Below are 17,303 nucleotides of genomic sequence, written 5' to 3' on the forward strand. Positions count from 1 at the left end.
GAGCTCGTGATCCTGCAAGTATATGGACCAGCAGATCACTCACGTTCGGCAGAGTTTCTGGGAGAACTCGAAGCCAAGGTGCTGGCAGTCGCCGCATCCCAGGTCCCGCTCCTAGTGGGTGGAGATTTTAACCTCATCCGATCGAGCGCGGACAAAAATAATGACAACATCAACTGGCCAAGGGTGACCATGTTCAATAGCACAATTGCGTCAATGTCACTTAGGGAAGTGGCAAGGACGGGGACAAGGTACACTTGGACCAACAAGCAACTAGCCCCGGTGCGATCCGTCTTGGATCGCGCTTTCATGTCTCCGGAATGGGAAGTGGTGTTCCCATTATGCTCGCTCCTTGCCGAAACAAGGATCGGCTCGGACCATGTTCCACTCATCTTATCTTCAGGGGAAGATAGGGTACGTCACAGACCGCGTTTCTTTTTCGAAACAGCGTGGTTCGAGGTCCCTGATTTCGACAACATCTTTCGGGAAAGATGGTTGAGAAGTGTTCAAGCCACGGGCCAGCAGCGCGGCCCTATGGAGTTTTGGACAGCGGTCGGGGGACGCCTGCATGCAAGCCTCAAGGGATGGGGCGCGAATCAGGGACGAGACGAGAAAGTTTTGAGGGCGAGACTTCTTGATGAGATTGCAACCCTCGACACTCAAGCAGACTCGCGTCCTTTCTCGGAGCAAGAATGGGCGCATCGATATGCCTTGGAAGGGCAAGTCGAGGCGTTGCTCCGATCCGAGGAGGAATATTGGAGGCGCCGAGGAGGACTTAAGTGGACGCTCAAGGGCGATGCGAACACTGGCTACTTCCACGCATACGCGAATGGTCGTCGCAGGAAATGCCTAATCCTGAGACTGCAGACGGAGCAGGGGCTCCTTCTCCAGCAATCAGCGATTAGCAAACACATCTACGATTTTTACATAAGTCTGATGGGGACCGATGTTCCTCAGCGCGCCAGGCTGAGTGAGGACGCTTGGCTGCCAGCTCAAAAGGTCTTGGAGTCGGAGAACGAAGAGCTGGGGCTCGCGTTTCTCCCCAAGGAGATTGACGAGGCTCTCCAAAGCATGAAAACTGACACGGCACCGGGGCCCGATGGGTGGCCGGTGGCGATGTTTAAACACTTCTGGCCACTGTTGCGCGACCCCATCTTCGCGGTGTGCAATGGCTTCATGCGCGGTTTTGTGGACATCGCTAGGTTAAACTACGGCGTGCTCTCCCTAATTCCGAAAGTGCCGGGTGCGGATAATATCCGCCAGTACAGACCAATAGCGCTCATTAATGTGCCTTTCAAAATATGCGCCAAGGGTTGTGCCACGCGGCTTACTCCGATCGCACACCGCACAATCAGCCGTTCCCAATCTGCCTTTATTCGCGGTAGGAACATTTTGGAGGAACCATTAGCGTTGCAAGAGACCCTCCACGAACTTAGGCGCACGCGCGAACCGGCGATTTTACTTAAATTAGACTTCGAAAAAGCTTACGACCGCGTCAACTAGGATTTCCTCAAACAAATCCTATTGAGCCGAGGCTTCTCGCCGGTGTGGGTGCACAGAATCATGCAGTTGGTCTCGGGGGGGCAAACTGCGGTCTCGGTGAACGGAGAGGTAGGGCACTTCTTCCGGAACAAGCGCGGCCTCCGCCAGGGTGATCCCATGTCACCGCTCTTGTTCAACTTTGTGGCAGATGCACTTGCGACCTTGCTACGGAAAGCAACGGAAGCAGGCCATATCAAAGGGGTGTTGGGGCACCTCATCCCAGGGGAGATATCGCACCTGCAATACGCTGACGACACGCTCCTGCTGTTCCAACCGGACCTGCACAGCGTGGCCACGATCAAAGCCCTGTTGATTAGCTTTGAACTTATGTCGGGGCTCAAGATCAACTTCCACAAATGCGAAGTGATGCCCATGGGACTCGAGCCGTCCGATAGTAGGCGTATCGCGGACCAGCTCAATTGCAAACTAGGCAAACTCCCGTTTACTTACCTTGGGCTCCCGTTGGATGCCAAACGCATCTCGATAGATGGCTGGGCGCCACTCTGGACCAAGGTGGGTGGGCGGGTCTGTCCGTGGAGGGGGAAGTTCCTCTCTTCTGCAGCCCGACTAGTGCTCACAAACGCGAGCTTGTCCTCGCTGCCGCAGTTCGCAATGGGGTTGTTCCTCTTGGCCGAAGGGGTGCACACCAAGATGGACACACCAAGGTCCCATTTCTTTTGGGAAGGTGCGGGACCCAAACGCAAGTACCATATGGTCAGATGGGACGCGGTGTGCAGATCCAAGGACCTAGGGGGCTAGGGATCACAAACACACGGATCCTCAACATTGCACTCATGTGCAAATGGATCTGGAAGTTGTCGCAGGGGGCGACCGGTCTGTGGGTGGACATGCTGCGCAATAAGTATTTCCCCAACGGGAACTTTTTCGAAGGCAGGGCGCAGGGCTCTCCCTTCTGGAACGACCTCCAAGCGGTGCGCCCGGCCTTCGCCCTTGGCGCCAAGTTCGTCATAGGGAACGGGGGCTCGGCCCGCTTCTGGCTTGACCTTTGGGCCCAATTTCAGGACTTGTATGTCCTGGCGGTCAACCCGGACATGACGGTAGCGACGGACCTAGCCTCGAACCCCCCCCCCCCCCCCCCGCGATCCACTTTCGTAGAGAGCTAACGGGCCTTGAACAAGCACGCTTAGAGGAGCTGCTTGGCTTGAGACAATCGGTGACGCTGTCCACTTCCGCAGACACGGTCACTTGGGCCCTCACCCTGTCCAGAAAGTTCACGGTCAAATCCCTCTACCGCAGGCTATGCCAAGCTCAGGGACCGGCATTCCCAATGCCGACCGGTTTGTGGAACGCCCGTATTCCACTTAAAGTCAAGGTGTTCTTCTGGCAACTTTTCCGCAATAGACTCCCCACATCGGCCAATGTTGCAAAACGCAACGGCCCGTCTTCCGGCTTATGCGCCATTTGTAATACCATGGATGATGCGAACCATGTGTTTTTCCGCTGCCCCCTAGCGTGTTTTGCCTGGAGCGCAGACCGAGCGGCCACAAACACCAATTGGGACCCGCGATCGGCCGCTGACCTAGCGGCCATAGTTGCGTCGACGACGGGTGGCAGTAAACGCGTACTTTGGAGCTGCCTCGGTGCCCTAGCCTGGGCAATGTGGCTTACAAGGAACAAACTTGCCATCGAGGGAATCTTCCCATCACACCCTGCTAATATTCTTTACAAATGCAACATTCTTATGCAGCAGTGGAGTCCGTTGGCGAAGCACAAGGATGCTGAGAAGATGAAGCAAGCTCAAGATCATCTTCGCCAAGTCTACGTTTTGGCTAGGGAGCCGTCCGCCGCTCCTACGACGTGAAGTGGTTTCTTTTGTCTAGCGAGCGAGCCTGCGTGCTCTATGCTCTTGATCTTTGGCCTGTAATAGACTCGCTCTAATTACTTTTGGCCTATGGCCTGTCTGCGACCTTGCTGTGCTTTCGCGCCAGCGTAACCTGAGCCTCCGCGCTCGTGACCTTGCTGTGCTTTCGCGCCAGCGGAACCTGAGCCTCCGCGCTCGTGACGTTTGTCCTAGTCCTCGTCTGTAAACGCTGCCTAAGTTTGTGGGCTTTATTAAGTTAAAGCCGGACGCTTCTAGCGTCTCCGTTCTAAAAAAAAGCTTCATAGAAGAAAATACCCAACATCTTTAAGTCAGCTGAAAAGAAATAGAGTTTAAGCAGTAGGTAGTGCCCAGTTATCTACCTTTGTACATGTCGCCGGTCGCCGAGCTCTCGGGTGTCGCTGAAGTCACCGATGGCCACCTCCAGCTCCTCGTAGGTGAATTGGTGAGTCTGCAACTTGTGGACGCTGCCGGACTGCAGGTCGCTGCTGCCTGTGGAGCAGGGTGTCCCGCCAGAGTTACTGTACTTGAGGAGCCTAGACAAGGAGGTCATATGTACTGCCTCCTCTTGCGTATTTACTTGAACGGCACCACGACGAGAAGCACAAATAGAACCTGAGAAACTGTAGAGCTTTCTAGAGTGGCAAATGGCGATTAAATAGGTGAATAATGAACCATGCACATTGATGCTTGAATTCGTAAGAGAAGAAAAATAAAACACAAATGCTTGAATTGGTCCATGTACACGATGGATTTTGGTAAGAAAAGCACTGGTAAATAAGGCAGTAGTATTTCATGTGCCTGCCATTGCTATTGCCTTTTTGTTTGCTTTCTTTGGTCCCGAAAAGATCAAAAACCAATGTGAAAATAAATAAATCTGTATAAAAAAGGAAAGATAGCTAGGAATAGACAAGTTCTATCTCTAGTCAGACACGGCTTCGATTCAAACATAATATGGAGTAGAGAATATGATAAATGTGGAGCATTTCACGGAATTGTCCAGTTTACACTTCACAGTACTACCTTGTTTGTGTTTATGCCACTATCATACTTAATTCGTTCTGATTTCCTACAGACAAAAAGAGTCAGACGTACTTGTAGATGAAGTGTCAGCATCAAAGAAGAGAAGTCTTCCATCACCTGTAAATAGACTGGTTGGGAATTATCAACTATTGGGTACCTGAACCTGACGAACGAGTAGGAAACAACCTGCTAGCCTCACCGCCGGGTAGAAGAACATGTGTTATTCTGGCGCCCCGCTGGTCATGCCCGCAGCGCCCTTCGGAGGCCTCACACTCGCCGCAACATCCGTCGCCGGCCTTCTGCGGCACCGAGAACCCCGCCCCGACGGCGTCCCTAAGTGTGGCGTTCCCGGCAGCCAACACGTCCTCCGGCGCCGACGTGCCATTGGATAGCCTGTAGTACGAGTACGACCACCCCGGCGTTGTAGGCAAAGGCGTTGTACACCAATGGAGAATTTCTTGATGGGACTCCTATCGCCGACGGCCAGCACCACGACGGTGGGGCGGAAGCCGGAGAAAAAAATTCTGGGGAGCGGAGAGAGAGACGGGATCGGGAGCGACGGGGTGCGTGAGATGAGGAAGTCGCGTGCGCGTGGGACGTGCGTTCATGGATCGTGGGTTTTGTTTTTTTTTCTTTTTTCTCGGGCGGGGAGGGGGAGAAGCGATGGGTGGGACCGTGGGAGGAGAGATCGTACGTGGGGTGGGAGGAGGTATCGATAGGAGGGGGATCGAACAAGGTGGGGGTATTGAAGGAGGTCGAACCATCACGACGTTCGATCCTCTTTTAATAGTAGAGATTTATGGAAGAGATGCAACCTACGCATATTTTGGTTTACAATTTCTGGAAATCACTTACGGAGAACATATAACCCGTTGCTTAAGTGACGTCAAGATAAGTAGAAGATGAGAAAGATTATTCGGACATGCTCATACAACATATATATTAATAACTATAAACAACACTATAGTTCACTCGTTCCAAACAAATTCAGAGTTTTGTTACGAACACACAAAGTTAAAACATCGAGTCCCTCCCTCGTCGCGCCCGCAAGGAGACGGGGAGGGCGATCTTAGATCGTGCAGCTGGTCTCCTCTCCTCCCTCCTGCTCCCTCGCCGCCGCCATGGGGCGCTGCCGGGTAAAGCCCATCTGGGCCGGCGGCGGCGGGGCCTTGGCGCCCTTGCACATGTGGGGCTCCACAGAAATGCCTCTCCATGGTCGGGCATGACGCTGGTGTTGGGCGCCATGGCATGGGGGTGCTCTGGTCTGACAGCTCTGCCCTGCGGTGATGGCTGTTGCCCAGGAGACTGCAGCGCGATGTGCTGCACGGCGGCGGAGCGTGCCTTGGCGCGACAGCCTGCTTTGGTTGACTGGCGATGCGGGCTGCTGCAGCAACGGCTGGTGGCTGTTGCTCGGCCTTCGGGCGGCGGTGGCTAACAACACACTACTAGGAAAAGGGCTAAAGATAGGATTGACACTAATGGCGCACCAGAGACGTGGTGCGACACTACTATATACTAATGGCGCATCTGGTGGAGATACGCCATTAGTGTGGAATAGACTAATGGCGCACCAGGCAGAAGGTGCGCCACTAGTAAAACATATTTTTTTTCATTTTTTCAAACATTCTAATGGCGCATCCGGGCAAAGTGCGCCATTAGTAGTTAGAACTACTAATGGCGCACTGGCGACAGAGTGCGCCAGTAATTTTTTTTTTTACTTTTTGGCAAAAAGAACTTTCTAATGGCGCACCGCCGCTCGGTGCGCCATTAGTACGCTTCCCCCCAATCCACCTATTCCCCTCCCTCCCTTCCTCCCCACTCAGTACGCCCCCTCCGTCCCCTGCCGCCGCCGCCCCGACCCCCGCCCCCGCGCCCCCACGCCCCCTCCGTCCCCTGCCGCCGCCGCCCCGACCCCCGATCCCCACGCCCCCACGTCCCCTTCGTCCCCTGCCGTCCCCTGCCGCCGCTGCCCCGTCCCCACCGATCTCCGTCCGTCGACCATGGGAGCCGGCCAGGACCTGGAGGCCGGCGCCGGCGACGGCGGCGAGAAGAAGATGGCCCGCTCCTCCTCCTCCGTCCTGCTCCCGCCGTCGGAGCCGCCGCACCTGCGGGGCCAGGACCCCGTCCACCCCCCTGCCCCCAACCCCGACGTCCGCTACCAGGCCGCCCCAGGTACAGTTCCATTTCTGGTTTCTTAGAGAGCATCTAAGTGAGGTTGCCAGCAAAGTTTGGAATGCATTTCATTTTGATACAACTAAGTTAGATAAGTGGCAAAATAGAGTTAGAGTAGTGAGAAAAAAGTTGAAAGGATGGAACATTAACTATGAAAGTTTTTATAGAAAACAGAAGAAAATTTTGGAAACTACTATCGACGATATAGACAAAGAGAGTGAAATTATGCTTTATCTGTAGACAAGTATAACACTAGAAAAGTTCTAGATGTGCAGTAACAACATATTAGAAAGGAGGAGCTGGTGAAGTGGTATCAGAGGTCAAAAGACACTGACCTGCTCCAGGGAAATTCTCTTACTAAATATTTTATGGCTAAAGCTAGTGGTAGAAAATGGAAGAAACATAAGATTTTATTATCTCTACAACAAGAGGAGGGTTTGATTGTAGGGGATGATAACATACTACTTAAGTATGCCATTAAATACCCTACAGAGCTTTTTGGTCCAGAGGCTAGTGTTATTAATGTCTCTTTAGATGTTCCTTCACAATGTGTGCTTGATGATATAGATAAGCAATTGCTGATCAAACCTTTTATAGTTGAGGAAGTAAAACATGATGTTTTCCAGATGAAACATAATAAATCCCCAGGTCCTGATGGTTTCCCAGAGTTTTTCCAGCATTTCTGGGACTTGAGTTGTGATGATTTGATGCCTCTGTTTCATGATTTTTTTAATGGAAAGTTGGATGTAGGAAGACTTAACTATGGCATTATTACTTTGTTGCCTAAAGGGAATGATGATCCAAAGATATAGGCCTATATGTTTGCTAAATGTTCCTTTTATGACTTTTACTGTAGTCAAAGCAGAGCCGTTGTTGTACATAAGATTATATCCCCTGTGCAGACGGCTTTTGTGAGAAATATGTTTATTTTAGATGGTGTGCTATTGTTGCGTGAGATAATTCATGAGATCAGAGTTAAGAAAAGAAGTGCTGTTAATTTCAAGCTTGATTTTAAGAAAGGACAAAATTAACTAGAATTTTTAGAAAAGGTGATGGTTATGAAAGGGTTCCCAATTAAATTTGGAAAGTGGGTTATGACTTATGAGTACCGTTAATGATGGTAAGGTGGCTTTTCTAGCTCATTACATGTATTGTTTGTAGCTACAAATAATTATGCATAGTGATACCTTTTATCGAGTCCTTTTTGCTCAAGCTTTTAGTTCTTTCTGCAATACAGTTGTATTACATATTTTACTAGAGAGTAAATTCGCTTCATAAAATTAAAGTGATCATCAATAAGCTGCGCCTCAGTGCTGTTTAGTTGTGAGTGTGAAGTAAAATAAATAAATCATGTTTCTCTAGGTATATTCCAAACATCAAAGTTGAAATAACTTTGATTTCCTAGATATAGATAATTAGGCACACAAGTTTGCTGGTAAATCTATATCTCTGCCAGATCATGATTTCTTCTTATATACAAGGTGTTATTTTAGCTATGAACAACGATATGATTACAAGTCCATTGCCATACCACATTCACAGTTTGGAATGTATCTCTCTGCTATCTTATCATACAATCAATTTTCGATGGGGATCGACCATCCATTCACCAGCTAACGGAGAATATCAAAGCAGAGGCTGCCCTTTATTGGTGATCCCAATCACCTGGGATGTCCACTAAGACCATTGTAACATAAACTGAAAACCACCTCCTAGGAGGCATGTAATTTGTCCTGTTGTAGCAGCAAAACTTGTCAAACAACATATTGAATTATTGGAGGATGACCACGATGAAACTATGATGCAATATGGTAGTGATGATGAAGATCACACTGGTCACAATATTGGTGATGATGACGAGTAGTTCTTATTATCTTCTGTGTTCACGTCTCTAGATTTTATCTCATGTGTTCACATTTGTCTTAATACCTTGCCTTGCCTTGTTCGGTTGTAAGGGTACTAATTGGTCTCTTCTGCTGCTTATCAGAGATGGCCCAGCAGCTGGTGACTACCGAAAGGTCGAGCATGAGTCGTATAGAAGATACAATCAACATGTAGATGTTCACCGATGTTGACTACTCCGTCTCACGTGATGATCGGACACGGTCTAGTTGACTCGGATATTGAAGAAAAGACAAATCAGTGATATTGGGTTCATTAACACAAATCTCATAGATGCAACTGAGGTTAAATTTCATGCCACAGATACCGAGGCCAACTTGCTATGATCGTTGGTAATAAATGAAAACAAAGGTATAATACTCTTTCCTTACAACTTCAAGTGAGTGTTACTGTCTTGTGCATATTCGGTTTCCCTTATATATTAGTCAATGTTATAGTAATGTAATTGATGAGTTATGCATGCGTGTGCAGTTTCCACGATATTCTCCTAGAGATTAAGCTTGAGCAGGGACTAGTAACCGTCTTAGACTCGAGACGAAAAGATCCCCAGGACTATGCGGACATGACTCAAATGCTCGAGAAGTAAGTTAAATCGATCATTATCCACCATATCAGCAACTTTGTTCATTTCCTGATATATCAAGTAATTGTTTTCTTTGTCTGGTAGGGATTGGAGAAAATTCACCAAAAAAGCTCCGGGACTGCCGAAGAAGCTGCAATTTAGACACCCGAAAGTAAGTACTATAGTAGCATGTTCCGCGCATCTCCTAGTGATTCAAGCGCTAGTTTCATCAATACCATTTGGCATTCTTGCTTATCCGTTTGATTGACCTCTATTTCTTGTAAAGTGGTTGTGGCAGGAACAAGGGAATGATTTCTATGGATACTATGTTTGCGAGTCCATCCGCCACACGACCTGTGAGCGGGGCTACTCTGACGAACAATATGAAGTGCGTAAATAACAACATTCACAATTTTATTTTATTACCACCATTTGTGTTGAGTTTAATTCATTCATATATATGTATTGACCCCCTTCTTCAAATTAGATGTTTCGAAAGCGGGATGAACTCCTAGCACCAGCTCGCATGCGAGCAATTCAAGAGGAATTGGCGGCATTCTTTCTTGACCACGTGATCGCTAAAGACGGAGAATACTATGTGGACCGTACGTCCGTATGTTAGGAGATTATATTTGTAAGAGATAATTATTGTATATATGTAGCCGGTAGATATACGAGAACTTCTTTTTCGACCAATCTCTCGGAGAAGGAGAGGTGGTCGATATCACTTCTCTCTGTATGCATATATGTTCATGACGATTTTCTGTTTCCTTCGTTTGCTTACTAGCTAGTTAGCGTGTCTGGTCCTCTCTATACGAATGTATAGTACGTAGCGTCGACCAAGCACGGACATAAGAGAGGACACTTCTCTCTATTAATTATAGCTAGCTAACACAATATATGAAACACCTAAATTAACCCCCCAAAACCCCCAAACACCCCCCCCATTCAAAAAAAAAACAAAAACCCCAGCCACAGAAATGCTGACGCGTGGATGCCTATTGGTACCGGTTGGTGCCACCAACCAGGACCAAAGGCCCTCCTTCCTGGGCTCCGCGCACAGGCCACGTGGAGGCCCATCTGTCCCGGTTCTGGACTGAACCGGGACTAAAGGGACAGGGCATTAGTAACGACCCTTTAGTCCCGGTTCAGAAACCGGGACAAAAGGCCCTTACAAACCGGGACAATAGGCCCATTTTCTACTAGTGCCAGATCCGTTCTCGGTTTTTCCCGTTGACACCGGGCTGTGCGTTGAGGGGTTGGCATGGGAAAGTTGGTTCCCTGCAGGCGTTCTGGCGGCTGCGCATGGCACGGCTTAGCTCGGATCCAACCAGCTGAGGGTTCAGAGTGACGCGAGTATCAGTGAAAATCGTGTTGACCTTGATCGTGGCGGACGATGGCGGCGTCTCGGGCTTCATCTACTTGTTGAAGGCATTGTCGGTTGCATTCACTATCCTAGATTTGGGTTTCCCAGATCGGACGATAGCGGTGCCTTCGGGGCCATTTTTCCTTTTGGGGGCATCATTTTGGAGAAGGTGCTGACTAGAGGAGACAAGAGGAGGAGCGCTTTTGAATCCATCGCAGCAGCGACGATGGTGGTTCTCAGCGACGGGATGCAACGGAGTCTTGTCGACGGATGCGTGTTGATGAAAGCGCGTAGTATGGTGGCGTTGTCTGGCATCATGGTGGCATCTATAGCCGAATGGCTTGGTAAGGTGAAGGCATTGATCGCTCCTCGAGGTGGGACAACGAAAGATGATGGTGGATGATTCTAGAACTTGTGCATGCGATACGCGCAGAGGATCTGTTAGAAAACCAAGACGAAGCATAAAATTGTATTTATTTTTTTGTGGGTAGCATAAAATTGGATTTAAGGGTGAGTTGCAACCTACAAATATTTTGGTTTCCAATTTCTAGGAATCACATATGGAGAACATGTTGCCCATGGCTTAAGTGAGGTCAAGATAAGAAAGATTATTCAAACATGCTCATACAACATATATATCAATAAATGGCAACAACATTATGGCTCACTCATCCCAGATTTTTTGATAGTTTTGTTACGAAACACAAAGTAGAAACATCTCGTCATTTGGCATACATAGAAATAAGAAACTTACTTACCTAGGTCGGGAAATCCATTCTTTTTCGTTTTCAATGTACTTCCCAGAGGATATCATGTTTGCATTGTAGGGTACACTCACTTCAAGTTTGCAATTACACTAAAATTTGCACAAAAGCTGTCCTGTTTGTACCTGAACACAACTTTTCACGGGCATAATATAGGGCTTGGTATAGATAGGATTCAAACCAAGCATATGTAAACTACATGAGGTAGCAAAATACTTTTTTTCTCACATGTAGAGAGCTACAAATACATGAAAGGGGTTGTGCGCTTCGAGTTAGAATCAGAAGTTGAAAATTTCATAGCAAGACCAAAGAAATAACTGCTCCGTATTGTTACTATTTTTTATTTGTTTTCTCTAGGGTGTTGTTTTTGGAGCTTTAAGGAAAGAGCACCAAAAAAGATTGATAAAATCACGGCAATCACTGTGATAAATAATTATCATAATAAATTAAAAGCATTTGGGAGAGCTGGGAGCGGTGCCGGCTTGGGGGTCAGGCGCGGCGGTTGGCCCGCCGGCAGAGCCGACTTTGTCGTCATTGCCGGCTTGGATGGGTGTGAGTGGCAGACCCGCATACACCCCCATCCTCCATTCTCCACCCTAAGCCTACTAGAAGGGGCTGTGGCCTGGAACGAGAGATGGCACATGGTGCCGAGAGCGTGACCGGCGAGGTTGGGGTTGCCGCCGCCAATGGCGGCTGCTGGAGGGGAGACGGGTCGGGGTGGTGAGAACTACCTGAAGCGGCCATAGATCCTGGAGGTATGAAGGCCACCGTCCGGTCTATATATTGACCGTCGTCACTTTATAACATGGTGAGTTAAATCACTAGAAGCATGACAGGATCTATCAACATATGCAAGTGACTTTAGTCCTTTCTGCTACATTTAGTTACAACCTAACAGGGGCCTGTGTACCAGCTCACCGGTAATGCGGCTAATAATCAAGATCACACACATGTCAGTACTTTTACATCCTCTATCTATAAAACCCCACCCTCTGCCTTCTTCATTCTTCACTAACCTCCCGACCTTCACACACACACTGGCTAACACATTATCCCAAAATCCAAAACGTATATCACAGTGCGGTAAAATCTGGATCAGCTCTAAAGCTTCTATAGAAAAATCGCAGTCAATGTTGCTGGAAGCATATAGATTATTTTTCCTAACCACACCACGGTAGGAGTAGGAGGCATCGAAAAGTTAGCAAGATATGATGGCAGTGCCTGGAATTTTGGGAAGGCCAGGGAGGACGCAACATCCATCTACTGCCCGAGTGAAGCATTTTAGAGTGGGGATTTGGTGTCATGGGGCCTGCATGCCACTCGTTTGCAGATACTTGCCTTGTTTTGGTAGCACGGGTTTGGGAGGATGCACGACGAGGAGGCGGCGTTATTTGTTCTTTCTCTGGTCTGGTGACTTCCACTTTCTCTGGTCTCGCGACTGCTCCCTTCAGACCTGTGTGTGCTATTTTGTCTAGCAGTCAATCTATAGTTTGCTGTTTAGTCAAACAAAAGAAAAGGTCCCAGGAAAAGTGTGCAAATTTCTCGATATATAAACCGCTCCCTTGACACCTCAATACATGAGAATAAAGATGACCATGTGTATACGCAAGTTCTAATGTAGTCCATATAAGTCTACTGCAGATCAATAGATGTATTCTGCGAGGACTGCTATGTGACGTGCAGATGCATGGACAGAGAGATATCCCATTCCCAATCCATTCAACTCTCTTCGCCTCCCCAGTCCTCTCCGACATTGTGCCCTCCTCGCATCGCTCGCCACTGTTCTGTGCGCCTCGGTGGGAGATATAGCGCGGCGCGCTGCGCTTGTGCTCGTCAAACTTCACAGGGCGCACTCGCACTCAAGAGGGTAGGGGGGCTGAGTTGGAAAAGTACCGCACTTCTATCTTATCCCATGGCACGACATAAGAGTGCGGTCACTTCGTACGGCTCCAGGGGGATCAGATGAGATCCTGCATTTTGATCAAGCATTTCTCAGGTAAGCTCTTTGTGTCTCTCTGTGTGTTCATAATTTTTCTGTCGTTCTATGTGTTTGTGACGGCTTGATCTGCTTAGAAATCACCACCGTCCAATGCACGAGGTCAGTCCATACATTCTCTTGCTCCGTGTTCATCCAATGCACTCACAGGCATTTTGGGCTTGAGTATTGCTCCTGTAATCTTCCTCATTGGTGCCGGGTTAGCACATAGACACCCTGAATACAGATGTCACTATCGTGTTCAGGCTCCATCCATCTTCACTACCAAGTTGACAAGTCGAGGAAGAGTTATATGTCTAATTAACGTTGTTAACTGCATTTACTTCAGTTTAATAGTTGCCCCAGTATATTTATGATAGGTTAAGTTCTGTTAGTTTTTACATTTACTTGTACAGACGTGTGGTTAATTGTGAACTCTAGTTTTGGATGATTGAGGGATTTTTGGTCATGTTTTTTGTGTTGGGTTGGGGGCCTCTTGACTTCTCCTGCTAAGGTCGCGGTTCACTTTGCATACTCATTGAAATGTAGCTCTCCACGATCCATCTTTAAAAGCAAGGATTCTCATTCCATTCCCGCTTCATTCTACACTTGTCGACCCACAGCCACAGGCAACATCCGTAAACACAACTCCTAAGCCACTGCCTCTTACACCTATGCATTTGAAAATCTAGATTGGTTCTAGTCCTTGGATTAACAAATTAGAAATAATGATTAATTTGTGCGACACAAATACCTGGATGACCTTTCTGTCTTGATTCTATATTTCTAGGAGTTTTTGTTTTTTGTTTTTGCATTCTCAGTTAATCAACGAAAGTCCAAGAAACAAAAAATAGAAATAGAAAAAAAACTCTAGAGCTTGGAGGTTAGGGACAAGACAAATGCAACTTTAAGGGACATCATCTTAGCTAGACACCAGAGCGCCAAGGCTCAAAGCAATTGGGCGAGGCTCAAGTGCAGCCAATCTAATGCCACTTGCTGAAGAGAGCTCATCTGTATCGAATGACGCCTCTGCCTAGTGGGATGATCACACTACTAGAAAATACCTTATAGGTAGAGGATTAACAGTAGTGTGGTGTTAATGGGCTGCACTACTGTTATTTAGCAGTACCACCGGTGCAAATCACGCGCTGCCGGTGGCGGTTAGTAGTAGCGCGGGCTTGACAAACAGGCGCTACTACTATGTGGGCCCCACCATGCCCCCATGGGCTGGCCATAGCAGCAGTGCGGGTCACGGCCCAACGTTACTGCTAAACACATTAGCAGTAGCGCCGACCCATGGCCCGTGCTGCTACTGTGGCCAGCCCGGGCCCCGCCGTGCCCCCATGGGCTGGCCATAGCAGCAGTGTGGGTCACGGCCCAACGTTACTGCTAAACACATTAGCAGTAGCGCCGACCCACGGCCCGCGCTGCTATTGTGGCCAGCCCGGGCCCAACTGCCCGTCCCCACTTAGCAATAGCGCTGGACTGGAACCCGCGCTATAGCTAATGTGTTTAGCAATATCGATGTGATGTTACCCGCGTTGCTGCTAAGCCAGCCTTATCCTCTGTCCCGCCCGTTCTCCAGTCTCCCTGTCTCACTCCCTCACCGTCGCGGCCGTCCTCCTCCTACTGCCACCGCCGTCGCCGCCATCCCCTGGCCTCGGTAACCCTCCTCCTCCCTCCTCCCTTCTCTAGCCTCCCATCATCCCACCCCTGTTCCTTCCTCCTCTAGCCACCCCTCCTCCTCCCTCCTCCCTCCCCTCTGCTCCTCCCTCCTCTAGCCGCCCCTCCTCCTCCATCCACAACCCCTCCTTCCTCCATAGCCCCTCTTCCGTCCCCCTCCTCCATCCACAGCCCCTCCACCCCCTCCTCCATCCACATAGCCCCTCCTACATTTTGATTAGCTGATATGTAACACTTTGATTTAGTTAGTAGTTTTTAGGGTTTAGAGTGAATTAGTAACAATTTAGACATAGTTAATAGATTTAGTTGATATGTAACACTTTGATTTAATATTCTTTTAGGTTTTAGTTGATAGCTTATATGGTTTCACTAAGTCCTAAAATCAGCATAATAATGTTTTTGTTTATATTTTGTTTCTGCAGAAACCAAGTATTTGCCCCTGCATCGTCCCCGTCACCAACCCCCTCCGACCTCGAGGTGAGACTAGCCAAATCTTCATGTCGTTGACGTCGATGATGATGTGTTCAGAATGTCAATGATGAACATGCATAGAGGTCCTGTTATATGCAAGTTTTCATATATGTTTTTATAGATGTAGTAGTAGTAGTAGTAGTAGATGGGTAGCTGTGACAATGTGAAGCTAGTTAGTAAAGATGGTCTATTTGGACAGATGTGATATGTGGAATAGTGTTGTGTAGTACTAGTGTTGTCACACATTGATATTTGGGAAATATGATATGATGGATATTTTTACTACAAGTCTATTTGTTTGCCCATGTGATCACTAATAATCAAGGCCCCACCCAAATTGATTCTACCTCCTCCATCGATCTTCAAAAAGAGAGGAGTGTCATTCCTTGCACACATGATTCTCCACTTGTCATCCACATGCACACCCACAAACACAACTCGTAAGCATATGCATTTGAAATCTAGGTTGGTTCTAGTCATTCTGATTGAAAATTAAAAATGATGATTAAGTTGTCACAAACAAATACTTGGATGGCAATTGTGCCTTGCCTCTCTACTTGTAGGAGTAGGAGGCATCAAGAAGTTAGCAAAGATCCAAGCAACAATATGTAACATTTGCAATGTCTCCCACCTGTGAGTAAATTGCTCAAAACCACCACATTTGTCGCTAGGGTACTCCAAAACCACCTACTCGCAAAAAAGTTTTCTTCAAAACCACCGCTTTTTTCAAAAATCACAAATCACCACCAATTCTACGGCAAGTGAGTAACAAATTCCACTGATTCGAGACTAAGCTGCGACTAAGCACAAAACTAACTGGTTGGACCCACATGTCGGGCCAACGTGGAATATCTACGTGGACAATGCGCAATCAAGTCCTTGTAATTTTTAAAAAGAGAGCAATCAGGTCCCTATTAGTTCTTTTATAAAAAGCAATCAGGTCCCTATTAGTTCTTTTATAAAAAGCAATCAGGTCCCTGTGTGCGTCAGCCGTGGCTGCTCTGACCTTGGTTGTGTAGCCGTTGTGCTACTGCTTGCGGCCACTACCGGTGCTGCTGTACGCGCCCGCTACTGCTGCTCGGTACTTGCGGCCGTTGCTGCTGCCCGCTACCACTGTTGTTGCATGTGTCCGTTGCGGCAGCTGTTGGCCGCTGCTGCTGCCCGCTCCCCATGGCCATGACGTCAGACGGCGACTGCTGCCCACGGCGGCTGAGAGCAAGTGGGGCGGAGGGGGCTTCCCATGGCCATGGCGCGCGGTGGCGCGGGCTGCCCATGGCAGCTGGGAGCAGGAGGGGTGGCAAGGGCTCGGGCAGGAGGAAGAAGATGGGAAGAAGATTGAGCTAACATGTGGGACGCGCTCCACCTCAGCATCATATTCACATACGCATGCCATGTCATCCTGATGTGTGGGCCTAGGAAGTCAGTTTTATGGTTAGTCGCGGCTGGCAGCTCGTTTAATGCATTTGTTATTTACTTGACGCAGAAGTGGTGGTCTTTTGTGATTTTTTGTATAAATGGTGGTTTTGGAGTACCCCAGCCACAAATGTGGTGGTTTTGACCAGTTTACTCTCCACATGTGCAGTCCACAACTAGGATATGTAGTTCTAAGAAAACAATCTCTCTTTCTTGGAACAAGATGCTCTAACGTAGCTAATACTATGTCGAAGAGACACAATGTAAAGAAGTTTATTAAATTACATCAAATGACCAATATATTTTAGCCCCATATTTTTTGTGTAACTTGGTACAATTGGACCTTAGAAAATTTGCTACATCCACAATATGTAACACTAGTTTCTTATTGTTTATACTTGGATGTATCTCTAGTGTGTTTTTAGTAATATACCCGAACTAAACCTGTCTAACTATTGCTTTGGGTCTAGCTCACTTCCTCGCTCAATGGACATGTGGTGGTGGCTGCGCATACATATTTTTGGTTTGAACAAGGTCAAAGAGCATCTCCAGCCGTGCCCCCAACAGCCCCCCTCCCCCCCCCCAAGGCATTT

Source organism: Triticum urartu, chromosome 3A (assembly GCF_056163025.1).
Source record: "Triticum urartu cultivar PI428250 chromosome 3A, HENAU_Tu73, whole genome shotgun sequence".
In the NCBI taxonomy this organism is placed as follows: Eukaryota; Viridiplantae; Streptophyta; class Magnoliopsida; order Poales; family Poaceae; genus Triticum; species Triticum urartu.